Source organism: Rhagoletis pomonella, unplaced genomic scaffold, assembly GCF_013731165.1.
Source record: "Rhagoletis pomonella isolate Grant_MI unplaced genomic scaffold, Rhpom_1.0 Rhpom_scaffold_00005, whole genome shotgun sequence".
Classification (NCBI taxonomy): domain Eukaryota; kingdom Metazoa; phylum Arthropoda; class Insecta; order Diptera; family Tephritidae; genus Rhagoletis; species Rhagoletis pomonella.
The window spans coordinates 31,006,907-31,024,285 of record NW_023458559.1 but is presented as its reverse complement, the minus strand read 5'-3'; positions in this window follow the sequence as shown (position 1 = coordinate 31,024,285).

Sequence of the window (17,379 nt, the reverse complement as noted above, 5' to 3'; positions counted from 1 at the left end):
AATTGGCGTATAAAAATTGGAAATATACATATACACATTTATTTATTCTTTATATTATGTTCACACATATGCTTGTAAGTAATGCATTACATAGAATAAGGCTTGAGTTCAGTAAATTTTTTGAAATTTATTATTATTATTATATTTTTAAATTTCAGTAATAGGTACTTTCGACAATTTGCTTAATAATTTTTTGTTCTCGCAAAATTTTTTTCTATACACACAGATATCGGCTTCCACACTAATGATTTTACAAAAAAAAAATGCATTTTTAAATAACTTATAGATCTGTAAATCGGTTACTAATAGTTCATACAGCACATGTAGCACCTGAAAAGTGCCTAAAAGTTAGGCGTTTCACTTACTATTTTATATGAAAATTTGGAAAATATTGGTTGCATAGGTATTTACGAAAATGTCAAAATAATTCGCTTTTTCTTAAGGCTCAGTTACTCTAGACTTAACATAACTTACGTAAGAAATCGTCAATGATTACTCAACACGTCAACTTAGCCAGAAGCGAAAATATTTTGGTTTTGTATTTTCCTTTTCAGCTCATTGTCAATTTGCCGCCTATAAGCCTCATCTAAAAATTTATGAACAAAAATATATTGCGTTGGCCAATATATTAGACTACGTTACGTAAATCAAGTCCAGACTAACTGAACCTTTAGGTTTGAACAAGTCATACATGCACACTGAAATACATATGTACATAGGTACATTTATGTCTATTATTATCCGTATTGCGTGTGTCACCTTCCTCGCTTTAATATTTTAACGAAGTAGTTGCAAAAAAAATTGTTTACGAGTATTACAATTTTATTTAACAAAATAAATTATTACTATTATCGTTAGTTGTTTTGTATTTTCTTTTTCGTAATGCCATATTTAATTGTTTTTTTTTTTTAACAGGAAATTCTGAAAACAGGAATTGAGAAAAGTTTGGGATCAGGTGATAGGAGCAATCCAAATAACCATTAATATTTCATTTAAGCTTAGTTTCCGGCTCTCAAGAAAAAATCACAGGAAATATTTTTTCATTATTTCTGTTGCTTGCAAAAATTTTTGTAAATTGTCTTGAAGAAATAAATATACGAGAATTTTTTCCCCTGTGAGCAGCAAACTGATTTAAGAAATTTTGATAGAAAAAATGTCTTCTTCATTTCTTGGGCGTTTTTCATATGAATTTTTTGGTTGCCTTGAAAGCTGGATACTATGCTAAACTGCGCAGAAGTTAAAAAATTCCAAAAACAAAAATAAAAATAAAATATATTTTTCTTCGCATTTTAAGAAAATCAAAAAATGCTGAAAATTCATCAATTTTCCGACTGATATATCGAGCCCTAACCGCTAAAATAACGTAAGCGACATTTTTCTTCAAAATTTTCTTTTTGATGCAAAAATATTCCTAGAGCATCTAGATGCATTTCTGCATCAAAACGAAAATTTTGAAAAAATGTCGCTTACGTTATTTTGGCGGTTAAGGCTCGATATATTTCGAGTAATTAATTCTGCAGATAATATTACATATGCATGTACCTATATGTAGATATACATACATACATACATGCAAAATAACATGTGGCACACTTTAATTGGTTTTACGTACAAAATAAAGACATCCACGAAAATTTTTAGGGGTCACTACGAGGGTTAAAACATATTTAAATAAAAAAGAACATTGCAAAAATACGAAAAAATTTGGACTTACAATCTTAAAAATTCATATAAATTCAAAAGTCGCTGAGTTATAGCTGGTCGAATTTTTGCGATAAAAAAAAACTTTTCAAATACTGGTAGCGAGCCCTTTTTAACCGACTTCCAGAAAAGGAGGAGGTTATCAGTTCTTCGGAACAGTTTTTTTTTTTTTATGTAAGTTACCGCATAACTTTGGACCACGTCAACCGATTTCGATAATTCTTTTTGCATCGGAAAGGTAGTGTCTCCCATACTGGTTAAGATCCGAGCAGTGGATCATGAGATATATATATATATTTATATATGAGAGTTGAAGTCGGTTTTTTTTGCTAAAAATTACTTGTTCAATTTGAAACTTTCGTCGTGATGTTTTTATTTTGTACGTACAACAAAATATTTTTGTGATATTTTAAAGACCAGCCTAATACATATGTATAAGAACAATTAGTTTCCAAAACAAAAATATTCTTTAACAACAAAATTAAGGTAACCAAGAAATTGTAAAAAATGCTTAATTTATTTCTGGACTTTTCTCAGTTTTGGTTGAATTGAATTAATTTAACTAAAATTAATTATTTTTATTAATTATAATTTGTTTTATTAAATTTAATTCAATAAATGCATCTCTAAAAATTATAAAAGCGTAAATAGCGGCAACGCATGATTTTTAAATAATTTTTTTAAATAATGAAACTGAACACGCCAACTCACAATAACTGTAAACAAATTTCCAATTCATTGCCGCAAATAAACGCAGTTTTGTAAACACAAAATACACACATACATAACTAATACATGAGAAATCGTGGACATTTTTTGAGTGTAAAACTTTAGAAAAATATTTTTCACTTCTGAAAATAATCCACTTTAAAAGTGAGTGGTTACCATGCTAACCAAACGAATTAGAAAATTTTTTAAGTGACCATTAACTTGCGCTGAAAAGGGTGGGAAGACTTATTTTTTTAGAAACTTTAACTAAACTTAAATTTTTATCATTATTTTCGAGTTAATGTGAAACGCTAATTGTAATATTATGACCTTATTTATAAAAAATAAAATAGATTCAGGAGCTTTACAAAGTGACATTTCGATTTATAAAGCAGTTCATGTCTTATTTATTTTTTATGAATATTGGGTGTTAGAAAATGAAAAATATTGTTTAAAAGTACCTAATGTATAAAATTTGCAAATTATTTGCATTGTGCAGCACTATGAATAACGAAGAATTCCAAAATTTATAAAATTGTTTAAAAAAATATCTTAGCTTTTACATAAAAAATTAGAATGTTAAATATATTTAAACTTTATACACATACATATTAGCAAAGTGGCACTAGAAGGGGCAGTGCGGAGCTTGAAAAAGGGACGACAAAGTATTTTTTCATAATTTTATCTAAAAAATGAGCCCTTATCACAAAAATAACGTAAATTAAATTTTTTTCATAATTTGGAAAATACTGAATATTTTTTGATTGAAAGAATTAAAATTTTCAAGAGTTTAGAATTGCTCTTAAATACAAATTGTATTAAAAACTCACCTGAGAAATATGTTTTGTCCGGCTTTCATTTGGGGTAAAAAGCGACATTTTGGTATTGAAAAAATTGAAATTTAAAAAAAATTCTATTCGTATGAAAACCCGTTTAGAAAATTTTCTTAATACAAAAAAAAAAACTGAAAATAATACCCAAACACAGTTTTTGTCCGGCCACCTAGCACTGAGCCACAAGAAAAATTTGCCCCACTGCACTTACATAAATCACTGTACTTTGGCTAAATTTATACATACACACCTATTTCTAATCCTGTAAACTACCTTAAATGTATTGTATGTATATAAAATTACAACAATTAAATATAAAAAATATATAAAAACTTGCAGAGTAGTTTTTAATGGAGTTAATATAAAAAATATAAATTGAAAGAAAAAATAAATAATTATCTACTTTAGAAAAACAATTAATTATACTATTACGAAAACAATATCTTATTTTTAGTAACAACAATGAATGCTGATGTTAGTGTTATTTAATCCAAATACGACGAAAACAAAAATTATATTCCAAAAAACTACATACACTAATGCAAACATACATACATAGATATTTTATTATACCATTTACTTAAAGTAAAAATAAGAAATATAAATATAAAATGAAATAGAATTGTGCTATATTATGTATACATACGTACATACATATGTACATAAATACACACATACTTGAAATAACTTTGTTTGATTTAAATAAAATCACTTGCCAATTAAACTACAAAAAGCAAAAAAAAAACCTAATAAACGAAGCCTACAAAAAGACCACTAAATGGCGTAATATTTGAATTTTTGCAGCGTATAAAGTTCTGCAGTGGGATTCTTGAAATTGTTATGCAAAAAAAATCTCTAATTGAATAGCAGGTGTGGATAAAATTATTGAACGAATAAGCTTAAGTGCTTAAGCTTTTCTAACAAAGTCACAAAATTTAGGGCATCTATCGTGATTTCAACTACGCCTCAAATTATGCTGCTACCGCAAACATGTCCCTATAAAACAAAATTTAAAATTTTTGTGCACTTCATTAGCACTTAAAAAAGTAATTTTTATGGCATATTTTCAGGCGCAGTAGAAATCACAATATCTAGTGATGCGCTTAGTTTTGTGACTTTATTAGAATATTAAAGAGGCTGCATAATTTTAGGCACACTTGCTAATCATTTGGTGAATTTTGGACATATTTAAAGAAAAGTTGGAATATAAGGCGATTGCAAATAGGCTAGTGAATAACGAATTTTACTATAATTGGTAGGCTGATACGGGTATACATTATCTGGCTTCTTTTTCTGGAAATTCTTCTGTTGAACGTCCGCCAATTGTTGGAGTTAAGGTGCCATTTAATGCTACTGGCTTATACGAAATCAGCGCATAAATTTGGCAATAAGAACTTGCCAAAGTTGCAATGCGATTCTGAAAGTCAGCACGCTAAAATTTCGTCTCCAAAATACTCGTAACATAGAAAACAGGGGCTCCTAAAAGCTTGCTGCATCAAATTGCTTGTCTACCGTACTGCCATAACTGGCTGATTTCTCTTTGCATCGCTCACTTTTTCGAATGCATATTTTTAGGCGCCTTAGCTTTTGGATTAGAAACTAGCATATCGACTTTCAGTTTGCCACTATTGATCTCAACAACCCTAATGGGTAATTAACTTACAATATACAATACAATATGAATAGGGAACCCAGCTTCTACATATGTACATAAGTGTATTAGCCAAGAACGTAGATAACAAGAAGGGACAACTCGTTATAATTGTGGCGAAAGTGCGCAACAGGGGCGTGTCTTCTCTTTTGCCCCAGTGCGTTTTTTGATTGGATGAAAAGAGAAGGCACGCCACACTTATAATGAGTGGTCCCTTCTTGTTATCTACGTTCTTTGGTATTAGTTAGATAGTTAAAAAATAAACTAATGAGTAGCCCTATTTTGAAACTTTAAAACGCATTCTAAATTTAAATATTATCATGTAATCCCGACAATTTTTGATAACCAACTACATATATTCCTGCGCCAGTGACAAACCTCATCGCATGACTGTTTTCTTAAGCACTGCGCCTACAACTATGCAGCAAAAGCTCAGCTAACTTAGAGTAAAAAGCTGCCAAGTCAAGTTTTCCAAATTTTTTAGGAGAAAATAAAAACCTTTTAAATTCTTTTTGCGAAAAATTTAATACAAGTTTTTTGTCGTAGTCCAAGCTTAAATAACTTTAAATTAATACAATTCCACACTGTTGATGAAATATCTTCGTATGCATTGGGACCTATCACATTTTCTGTGACTATTCTGCACTTAACAAATTTGCGTGTCACTGAATATAAGCGGTTAGAAATTAAGTAATGCATTTTCAACTGTTCTTACTTCTTTCATCAAATTATGGTTTCTTCGAAAAAATGGGCTTCGCAACTTTATACTCTAAGTTTAGCGATATTTTTAAATATAAAAATATTGTTGTGGCATATTTTTAGGCGATGCAGCTTTTAAAACAGCGATTGCGTAGGAATGGGACTGCTACCCTCAGTTAATTTATATAGATATGCCTTTTTTAGCTCAAGATTTATGACATTTATTTTTTTCCTAAATTTTACACTAAAATTTCAATAAAAAAAAGAATGGCATCCTAACAAAAAAATTTCCTGTAATGAAGATTAAAACAAAAACATAGCGCAGTCATAACGTCCAAATGGGGGTTCCGAAATTTGTACCTATATAAATATAAAAAAACGATATTTAGTGCTAGATTTAAGTTGTGAAAATATGCACATAGACCACGGTGTCGCAATTTGTATAAATATTAAAAGTTTCTTTTTAAAGTTTTTCGTTTTTAAATTTTATTTTGCATTTTACTGTAGTTAAACATTTTTTAAGTTAGCTCTTATATAAATTTAGATTTTATATGTAATATTTTTTTTATATAATTTAATGATGTTTTTTTTTAAATTTATTTTTTATTTAACTAATTTTTTTTTTATATTTTTATTTTACTTTATTTAGTTTATTTAATTTTATTGTATTCTCTTATATTATTTGACTGCCTTGTTATTCTACTTTATTTTATTTAAATTTAATCTATTTTTTATTTTATGTTATCTCTACGTTTTATTTTATTTCATATAATTCAAATTTTTTATTTTATTTTATATCATTTCACTTTCTTTAATAATATTTTGTTTTATTTTATTCATTTCATCTTACTTTATTTTCTTGATTTCTTTCCTTTCTTTAAATTTTTATTCTTTTTATTTGTTTTATTTTATTTATTTTTGTTTAATTTGTGTATTTTTACCTACGAGTATTATTCTATTATTCTACTTCATTTTCGATAACCACAATTTATACCTAAACCAAGCGTTTTAAAAAATCTCACATATGCGTCAAAAATATCATGCACTTATCAATTAAAAATAAATAAATGCAAAAAAAGAAGCTGAACGCATGTAAAAAAACCTCATCATTTGTCAAATAAACTTTACTTCAATCAAGAATAATTCATTAAATTAAAATTCTTTAGCATATACATGTGTTTTTATTGTTCTCCAAAGTAAAAAATTTGAAATTCATATTAAAAATAAATAATGTTGCAGTAATTAATAAGAGATAGGCATACAACAAAACAAAATGTGGAAAAAAGAAAACTTTTTAAAGATTTATGAAAAAGTAACACTAATTACCGGAATTTATTACATACATATGTTCCCCTTTTCAAAAACGATTCGTATATATGTACATACATAAATACATAGTATGTATGTCGTATATACGCTTATATACATATATCTAGTATGAAGAAGAATATACCTACACACATAGTATAAAGATTAAAATACTATATATACCTATATTAATAATTATGAAAACCAGAAGAAATAAGAATAAATTCAACTACATTACATAAATATTTAAGCAATACTTCTTTCCGAAAAAAAGGCGGATTTCCACTGGGCACTAAATTACAAAAATAAATTTTTAAAGTTGGGTATTCAAAAATTCGCTTGTCTATAGGATAATACAAATAGGCATTGAGCTCGTTTCCAAATGGTATTTTTTAATCGGGTACAATTTGTATGCCATTTAAATGCCTAGTGGATATGCGGTATAAGCAAATTTTTAAAGTGGAAGTAAGGGATTTATATGAGGTCCATATTCCTTGAAGTGTTACACTTCTAAAAAGGCCAACGAGGGTATCTTGACTTTTATTGACGTCTACGGAAAACGATTTAAAAACTACGATTAGAATGTTCCAACTGAAATGCCTGCTCCTTTGGTCAGAAAGGTGTCTCCACCCGTCAGTTTAAAGTCTTCATAAGATCAACGGCTGATATAAACGCCGCCCATATTACGTAGCAAAGCCGAATGCCTACAGCTGTAATATAAAAGGGCGCAACGGTATTTTTATGTGCTATTGGAATACACTTGTGTGCTTGTCCACTATAATTTAATGAAGGAATATTTTGTACAACAGTGGGAAACTTGATCACCTTCGGCGACCAAATAACCGTCAATGGACTGGGGCTTATCGAAACCAAATCGATCATAATGCGATGGACGATGGGCCGAAATACGCCCTTGTCACTTAACTACACGAGTAAACACGATGACGAAAAGTGCAATTTGCAAAAGCCAATCAATAAATTCGCCAATCGAGTCTCATTCTTGCACTTAGGCCACAGCGGTATCACAGGGAATTGTCCCCTGTGTGAAGACAGTGTTGACCTAAAATGGTAGGGGCCGTGTAGGTGGTGCGATGGACGATAGGCCGAAACACGCCCTTGTCACTTAACTACACGAGTAAACACTATGACGAAAAGTCAATCAATAAATTCGCCAATCGAGTCTCATTCTTGCACATAGGCCACAGCGGTATCACAGGGAATTGTCGCCGTGACCTAAAATGGTTACAAGCGGCCTACTTCTAGACAGATGAGCTGCGCGACAGCCGTGGAATTCAAAATGGGTAGGCAGGCCCTTCTAACCATGGCAGATCGAGTGCGGTAAAAGGAGTCCTTAAGTTGGTGCAATGAGAATGAAATCAAACCGGTAGGGGCCGTGTAGGTTTAGGAAAGGCACGCCGTGAAAGGCACAAAGCAACTGGCTCAAAGTACATTTAGTGGTACTGATTGAATCAATATTAGAGTCATTGACTACTGTCTAATAATCACCTTAGACATAAAAAATACTGTACTTATACAAAAATACTTGAAGACAATAAACAGTAGTATAGGTACGAAGGCGCATTCACCGTTACTTTGGCGAGCGAGTTCTGGAGTACGAGACGTACGCATGTACAACGGCAGTATGTCATAGATGGGGTTCCTCAAGTTTTTATCCTTCGACTAAAAACGTATATGGGGTCAAAATATTCGAAGTTTAGTTGTTAAACCGAAGCACACCACAAACAAGCGTGCGCTAAAAGTGAGAATGGGTTAGTGTGCCTAATTCATTTTGCATGCTGTCGTGTTCTCATCGCTGCGCTCTCGCTTGTATACGTACACGCGACGCTTACGCTGTTTTAGCACCTGCTAACTCTCTGCCCATGCCTGATTATGATCGACAAGAGGCTAATATTCAAAGCCCATTTGGAAAATGCTGATATCAACTACCAACTATTCAAGAACCGGTTTCTTATGACATATCAGCGAAACAGTAGGAAATTCTAACGATCCACGGTTGGCTGTGTAAGATAGTGGTGTATGTCAAGATAGGTGGGACGACTCATCAAATGGTCGCTGGACTTACAGGCTCATTGCGAATTTGATTGGTTGGCTCAGCAAAACGCAGGCAGAATAAAATTCCATGTGACGCAGTCCTAAGTAAAGCTTATCAAATATGTTGGTGCAAACACCCTATAAGTTACTCATAATGGCCGTGCTGGTGTCTGGACAAACAAAACATTTGATACGGCGGCTCTTGGAGTTTCCGAGAAAAATACTCGCGGAAGATTTACGGGCCTTTGCGCGTTGGCGATGGCGAATACCGCTAGCGACTAAACGATGAGCTGTATGAGCTTTACAACGATGTAGACATAGTGCGGCGGATTAAAATACAACGGCTCTGCTGGCTTCGCCATGTCGCACGTATGGACAGAAATCCTCCAACTTTGAAATTATACAACGTGGCTCGTGATGCTGGCAACAGACGAAGAGAAGATGAAGGCCAGATGCGTTAAAAATGCCAGACGAAGAAGGACTTGGCTTCACTTGCCAGTGCCAATTAGCGTCAGTTACTGTACTTGTAGACTGTACTTGTGACTTACAATTACCGTAGACTTAGCTTCGGCTTCTTCCTAAAATTAAACGAACTCCTTCTCTCTCAATCTCAGCTGTCCATACCTGCAACCTTTGATACTTTCAATATTAATTATGTTAATGCAACATTTCCTATCAGTGCGATGAATTATGTGGGAATTCATTCGACAGAAATGGTCTCTACGTATGTATTTATTTAATACTTTTTTTAATTTTTTTCTTTTTTAATTGCTCAGCTTGAGTGAAGCTATCTGTCAAATGCAATGTCACAAATCATATGCATCGTTAGTAATAACAACCTCACTCCAAGAAAAACAACAAACCACCCTTACGCAATCGTAGCCACGAATTTCTTTCACCAGCTTCGCCACCTCACCATCACTTAAGCGCCGAATTTATGAGTTGAGAGCAACATGTGGTGATGGTGATTGGTGGAGTGATTGCAATGTAGTGAGCAACTGTTGCAGCTTGTCAACGACAAACGACAGAAGAAATATGTATGTTTTTTGGAAACATGGTTTGAAAAGTACAGCACGCACGTGATATCTTTGATACAAGTTTCCAAGCGCCGCGAACATTTAAAGAGCGCTTAGCAACATCATTGCGGCACGGAGTGTCTGGCGTTTGACAGCAATGGTAGCGGCAGTGGTAGCGGTGGTAGATCGTCATTGACACTTACCGAAATGAAGTATCTACCTAGGTTGGGGTAAGTTTTAGAGTTAAGTCAGCGTATTTGGAAAACACACAAAAACTTAAATTAGTTGAGTTTTTTGATTTCCTATTTTTGTTTTGCTTTACACTTTTGTCACTGATCTTGAGCCGTGATCGTGTTCGAGTTATAGCGGGATCGATGCAATGCGCAGATGTCTATAAATGTTTAAGCAGCATGTTGCATGTTGAACAAACACCTTTAAGTATGTATGAATATGTACATAAGTATGTATATATACAAATGTACATATGTATGTACATTAGACCGCACCGCCTTACGTATCGGGAGACGAAAACCACTTTTCCATTTATCAGTAATAATTATGCATATTTGATTTTATTTCTTATAATCTTTATGGTCTCTATTAAAAACTAATTTAATTTATAGAAAAAATCGGTTTTTGGTGGTATTTTCAAATCAGTTCAGTTCATGTAAATCTTAATATTTTTCCGAAACATTTTGCCGTAAGCCTTAAATTACAATAAATTGTGTAATTCCGATGGTAAAACAGTACCGATTTCTTCTGTATGAAGAGTGATGCACCCTAATGTACATATGTATATAGGTATGTATGCATATCATATGTACATTGACACTTCATTGATCACATTTCCTACTGTCTCCCTCATGTTACGGAGGTGTTCATATTTTGGTGCTTTGGTGTCTCGCCGTTTTGTTGTTGTTAATTCATTCACAGGGTAATGAACTTGGCTGCGCGCTATGCGCCTGCGTGCCTTCGATATCGTACATTATCCTGTTCCTGTTTGTATTGTCTACGAAGCATGAAGAAAGCGGAGGAAGGAAATGGCCATAAGTACACATTTTGAACTAAATTTGTTTGAAAGAAGTCAGTGATTAATTGTACTTAATCCTGGCTGTTGTTTTGATTTCCAAATTTCTTTTACTTTTACTTAGATAAATGTTGTTGGCGACTATAAGAAGGTGAATGCACTTTAGGTTTCTTGAAATACATACATTCATACGGTGCTTGAGTCGTAGTTGTTGTCACGTGATTAAATGAGATACTATATGCATATGTTAGAATGTAGCAAAGAGCCTTCTACCTCTACGACAAGCTGCCTTTGTCAATTATGCATGAAAGTATGAGGTGAATGTACTAAGGACAGCAACTGAGTGGGTGAAAGTTGAGAAGAAAAGCAATGTGCGGAATATTTCAAAGCCTCGTGGATATTTCCGGCGGCTATTGAAAAGATCTGACACCCTTTCCAAATCTGCTGTGTGCTTCTCTTTCTTGGGTAATTTGAGATGCTCGTGATTGCCGCTAAAGTTTTAAACTACAACTATTGTCAAGCACACAAAGCTTTTAACTGATGTTGATGAAATCAGCGCCAAGATTTTTAAGTCTTAGTTAGGCTAAAGCTGCTAACTCGAGGATAATGCCCTCGAAACAATTGCAGCTGTGAAGATATGAAGAACTATTGGTGTTATCACGTATATTCAATCATAACCTAGATTTAGTCCTTTTACGCATTGTGTCCTAAGCCGTTAAACAGGCTTGCAGGCAGGTAGGCAAATGAAGCCGAATCTTCTACATACTCAAAAGATCGTCTTGTAGTGTTCTCTAAGATCACAATACCCTGGTTTGTTGTCTAGGGGAAATATGTGTGCATATATCAGACGCATCTAAATTTACATAGGAATAACCGTCAAAGCAGAGCCCTCTGCAAGGTACATCATGCATCTTTATGAACAGCTTCAGCCACCTGCATGACCATATAAACTTCGTATAGGTCCTTAATAAAATTCGTATGAATTTCGTTATACATTACCCGCACAATACGAATTACTTATTTGTGTGCTCATCGACTTATCTAGCCCCCTTCCATTTGGTCAAACCACGTCGAAATAGCGCTTTCCTGTCGATTAACGGCAACGTTTAATGGAACTCACAAGAGATGATATGATGATGAATATTCACCATAACGACTTATCCGTTTTAGACTTGAAGATCACCTCTTCAGCAGTGATGCCAGATTGTGGGTAATTTCCCTATTTGAGGGATATTTTGCAACAAAAATTATTAAAAGGGAGAAAAAAGGGATTTTTACTTTACACAATTATCGATCCATAATTGATCAGAATTCAAGAACAGTCGACACTCTTACGAAATTAATCGTTCTGAAGTTGTGATGTGGAGTAAAGCTATGTATAAGTATTAAAAAAAGGAAAATTTGGAAATTTTTCTCACTTTAACCAATTTGAGCGCTGACTAAGAATGAATCTTTCCAATTGTAATTGGGTTTTAATGTAAAAAGCAGCCCAAATTATCTGATGAAAAGTTAAATAGTACATGTATGTATATAAAATAACGGTTGCTTTTGAATAAAAAAAAAAAAATTTAAGTGATTCAGCTTTAAAGTCAACAAAAATCATATTTGCTTAGACAATGCAAATAAATTGTAACAGTGGTAGTTTTAAGAATTTCCAGAATTCTTTAAGGTTTTTAGTGCGTAATCTACCAATCTTCGCATTTCGAAAGAATATTATACGTATATGTATATTAATGTAACGAAGTAAGTACATATATGAATGCTACTTTTTTACTACTGAAATACATGTTTTGAATTGTTTGGGAATTTTGTGGGATAAATTTTTAAGATGTGGGTAATTGAGGGATTTTTTGCCGATTTCCGTGGGTAATTTAGCCGAGAATATCTGGCATCACTGCTCTTCAGCCCATCCGTGGAAGTTCAGCGCATTCCTGAATTTTTTTCTGCTTATTGCTAAAAAATCATGTTAATTATCGCAAGAGGTTTTAAGTAAAGATAATTAAGGTTGTCGCCTATGCTGACGATTTGGTAATACTTACATATCTCAGGTAAATTTTTGCCAATGATAAGTGAGCTAAGGACCAGTAGACAAACTTTAAGTGAGCCAACCAGAACGGCTTGGTGGTTGGGAAAGCCGATATGTAGAGAACAATGAACTTCAGATACGCTACGACACTGGTGAATTTAAATAGCTGCCCAATTTAATGGAAACACAGTTGACCAGCACATTACGGGCGAAAAGGATTTCTAAAGTGTTTCGAACCAAAGAAAAATCGATCGATGGGCTGCCAGTTCTAAATAGTGGATACTGATGTTTCAAAGATGAAGCGGGGCACCTGAACCAGTATATTCTCGGTGGACCTATATATCAGTTAGTCTTTCGCCTGCCACACTGTAGCGCCATACAAGCTAGGATTTATGCTATAGAGAAGGCCGCTATCTTTTACAAAACAGCGTGGTTTCAGCTGGAAAACTCCTTATCTTAATCGATAGAGAAACGGATTTGAAGGCAATAGCATCTAAATTAGTAAGAACAAGGAATCTGTAGCCCGTTAGCGACAAGGGTCGCATCGATATCGCACATGTTGACGTAAAAATACAACAGAATCTGCCCCCAGGCCTACAAAAATGATATCGTCCGATTCAGCTGGCACAAAAATGCTTCAAACAAGTATCTAAGAGTTTATCTGCAGTATGGCCTCGGTCCGACATATATACGTCTTTCATTTGAATCAGTATTAAAAGCTCTATTGGCTCCTTCTTTCGGGTTTTGATAGGCGAGTCTCCCCTGAACCGTTTTTTCCATATTTTTGGTCTATATGCGCTTTTATTCAAAACCTAAATATGTCGGTACCGAGTATCGAGAGTTTTGGATACTTTTTAGATCGGTACCGAATATCGATCAGTACTTAAAAGTATTGACTCACCACATCACTAGTATTTGTAAGTACTTGAGATCCTTATGGCCCGGCTACAACGCAAGACCTTTTTCAGCGGCTATGAGCATGTGGAGGAATCAAATTAACATTTTTTGTGTCGATGTCTTTGTCTGCAGCTGAGGCGAATCAAACTCCTGTGATCACAATTACCTTGCAGAGATATCGATCTTGGAACTCTTGAACGCTCCGCTATATGATTTAGGGAAACAAGTGGTTCCTGCCTTGATCATTCATTATTTTCTTTTTGTAAAGGGACACCGGTTAGGATAATAGGCTCCCTCCTGGTACTCACTCACATGGGTCAGTCACAATAGGCAGCTAAGTATGTATTCGAGTAGAAGTATGCAATGTTTATAAACATATCCTCCTAATCTAACGTGACCTTTCGGCAGCTATTCTTTTTTTACAAGAGATTTTACCTTTCGCCTTGAATAATATCGGGTTGTTTGATCTTCAATAAATTAAATTTCGGCCTTGGATAACATGTCCATATATAAGATATTGTTTATTAGTTAACAAGAAGAGAATTACAAGATTTCCATCGGGTCTCACCACAAAATTGAACTAGAATCAGGGAGGTGTGAGACACCTACTCCGTTCGGTGGGTCTTTTTCCCCAGCAAACGAAAAAAGGTGATGACAAGGTTCGAAAATAGCCTCACACTTGCCATGATTTTTACATGAAGAGAACAAACAAAATGGACACCCACGCTCCAGCTATGAAAGTATTTAACTCGGAACCTGCTGGTGGGAAAGACCAAGTGGAGAAGGACTTGACTTCACTTGGCATTTCCAATTGGCGTCAGTTAACACAGAACAGAAATGGCTGGCGTGCTTTATTGAACTCGGCCAAAATCGCTTAGGCGGTTTCAGCGCCAAATGAAAAGTAAAAGAATGCATGGCTTTTCTCTTATTTCTTCTTGGTCCTTTTCCATTTAACACACACGTTGGAAGCGTCAGTATACTCCATGTACATACACAATGGCCACCCTGAAAGCATTTGATGACAAAATTTTGTGCGATATATACATAACAGTGACAGACAAAAGTATTGGCATAGAGAATTTTTCGCAATATATGCAAAGTTTTTTATTCTAATTTATTTTCGATAATTTTTTATAAAAACATAGTTCTTACTACGCCAAAAAACATACAAATAAAATCTCTAAACTTTGTGTTAAATTTAGGAAAATTCAATAAATTTGCATACTAATTTCCAAAATTCTATTAAGATTTTTTAGAAAGATTCTAAGTATGCAGATTTGTAGCCCATTCAAGTATAACAAAGTGCAAGTTTTAAGTTGCTAAAAATGTCTTTTAGTTCTGGAATTTTTTTCACGCAGGTTCTACCAAAGAAATTAATTTCGATATATTTTTTTGTATGGAAGAAAATAATAACACCGCAAAAAAATAGGCAAAAAATAACGCGGTTTTCTGGCACGTTTAGAATTTAGAAAAAAATCTGAATAGAAAAATGGAAATTAGTATGTAAATTTATTGAAGTTTCCTCAATAAATAAATTAGCATAAACAAACTTTGCATACATTGCGAAAAATTCTCTGAGCCTATACATTTGTTCATCACTGTATTTCCACAGACTGTTTAAATTTTCACGTTCCTTGGCAAACATCAAATTCCAAATCATTTTCACCAAATAAACTTTGAAAGAGCAATGCTCGCTTTCAAATATAGAACCCTAAAACATTTGCTACAAAAACAAAAAAATAAAACAAATTTTCCCTTTGCAAAATTTCAAAAGCGCAATTTTATGTCTGCTAATTTCCTTCTTTTACTAGCTGCTACATTCCAAAGTTCGCTATTAACATTGCGAGTGCGACAAAATGCATTCCTTTTCACGTCCGCCGTCGTCCAGCTAGACGAAAATGTCTGTCCAACGTCTGGCCTATGGCTCTTGACTATTTTTGGCATTTGGTATTTAGAAAAGCGTCTAATGTACAATACATACTCGTACATACATGAAGAAAACTCTGCTGCTGCTGCGCTCGTGCTATTACATGCCTAGCTACTAGAAATAAATAAGTCGCTTTAGTACTATTTTGCGTGTTTAGGCGATTACGCTGCCACGATCATTGCCATTGCTGCAGTAGCTAGCTCTTGGTTGTTGGCTGCTGGGTGCAGCGGATGCAAATGCGGTGACTGCGGCTGACTGTTTGTGCTCGTGTGTTGCTCGCACGCACTTTGGGGGGTTGCTGCCACCAGCAGGCATTACAAGCGACTGTCAAGATCGCTGCGATCGTTTAACGGATGCGCTGCTTCTATGATTCCTGCGATGTAGTATATTGTACGTACATACATACATTTCTATGAAAGATACTCCTCTTTTGGTACGAATGCATTTTTGATTGTTGCATTCCAAATTGGGACGTTGACGCACACGCTTGCGATCGTTGTACGGAAATTCGGTGCGATCTTTATAGATCGTGTGATATCTCGGTGACTAATTGCTGTGTAAATGTTCTGGGGTAAATGTTTAAATATAAACGTTGAATTTTTTAGTGGAATTTATGTGATCGTACTAAGTATGTTAAGTACATGCAGCTCAAAAAAGTGAAGTAATAAAAAAAACATACATAAATAAATTAAAAAGCTGTGTGTCAGTTACTAACTCGGATAAAAAAGTTGTGAATTTAAAAATACCTCACAAGATCACAAGTATTTTATTAAAACAATAAAAAAAATTAACTAAATTGATTGCAAGTGATATCAAATATTTACATAGCATTGAATCAGTTAATCGACGATTTATTTTTAACTAAAAGCGATCTTCTTGTACATATAATTTATCTCTTCGAACGCACGTTAAAAGGTTCCTAATGATGTGTATAAATGTTACAGTTACATAAATAATTGCTTATTGCTCCATACTTTAAAAGAAATACTAAAAAAAACTCCGCCAAAACTTATCTGATATTACTGTTAAAAGTGTTAAGCTTTTAAGCTTTTATTTTTAAAAACAAATAAACCTTTCACACAAAGCCTGTATAGTTTACATCGGACAATACTTAAAGGTAAGCAAAAGCATAAAACCACCTAAGCCAATAAGTAAAAACAAAGTTTAAAATCCATCAGGCAAAATGAATTATTTTGGGATCCTATCATGATGACATTGAGGGGTCGTTTGACTCTATGTGTTCTGCGGCCAGAAGACATGGAGTGTACGAAACAATTGTAAGGTGGATTCATTTCCTGTTATCTAAAAGATTTGTGACTGTGCGTATGAAGCTAGCCTTTGTACCATGGCAGAGGTTGTGAGAGCATGCCCTCAAGACGGGGTGTTCTCGTGGTGTTTGGTAGGGGACTCCCTATTAACGAAAATACAAGACATCGTTCACATCCAAGCTTGCGCGGATGATATTTATGCTATGTCATCAAGCAAATCCCTCAGGAAGGTACAACCGTAGCCTTTTTAGCGCGGAAAATAAAAT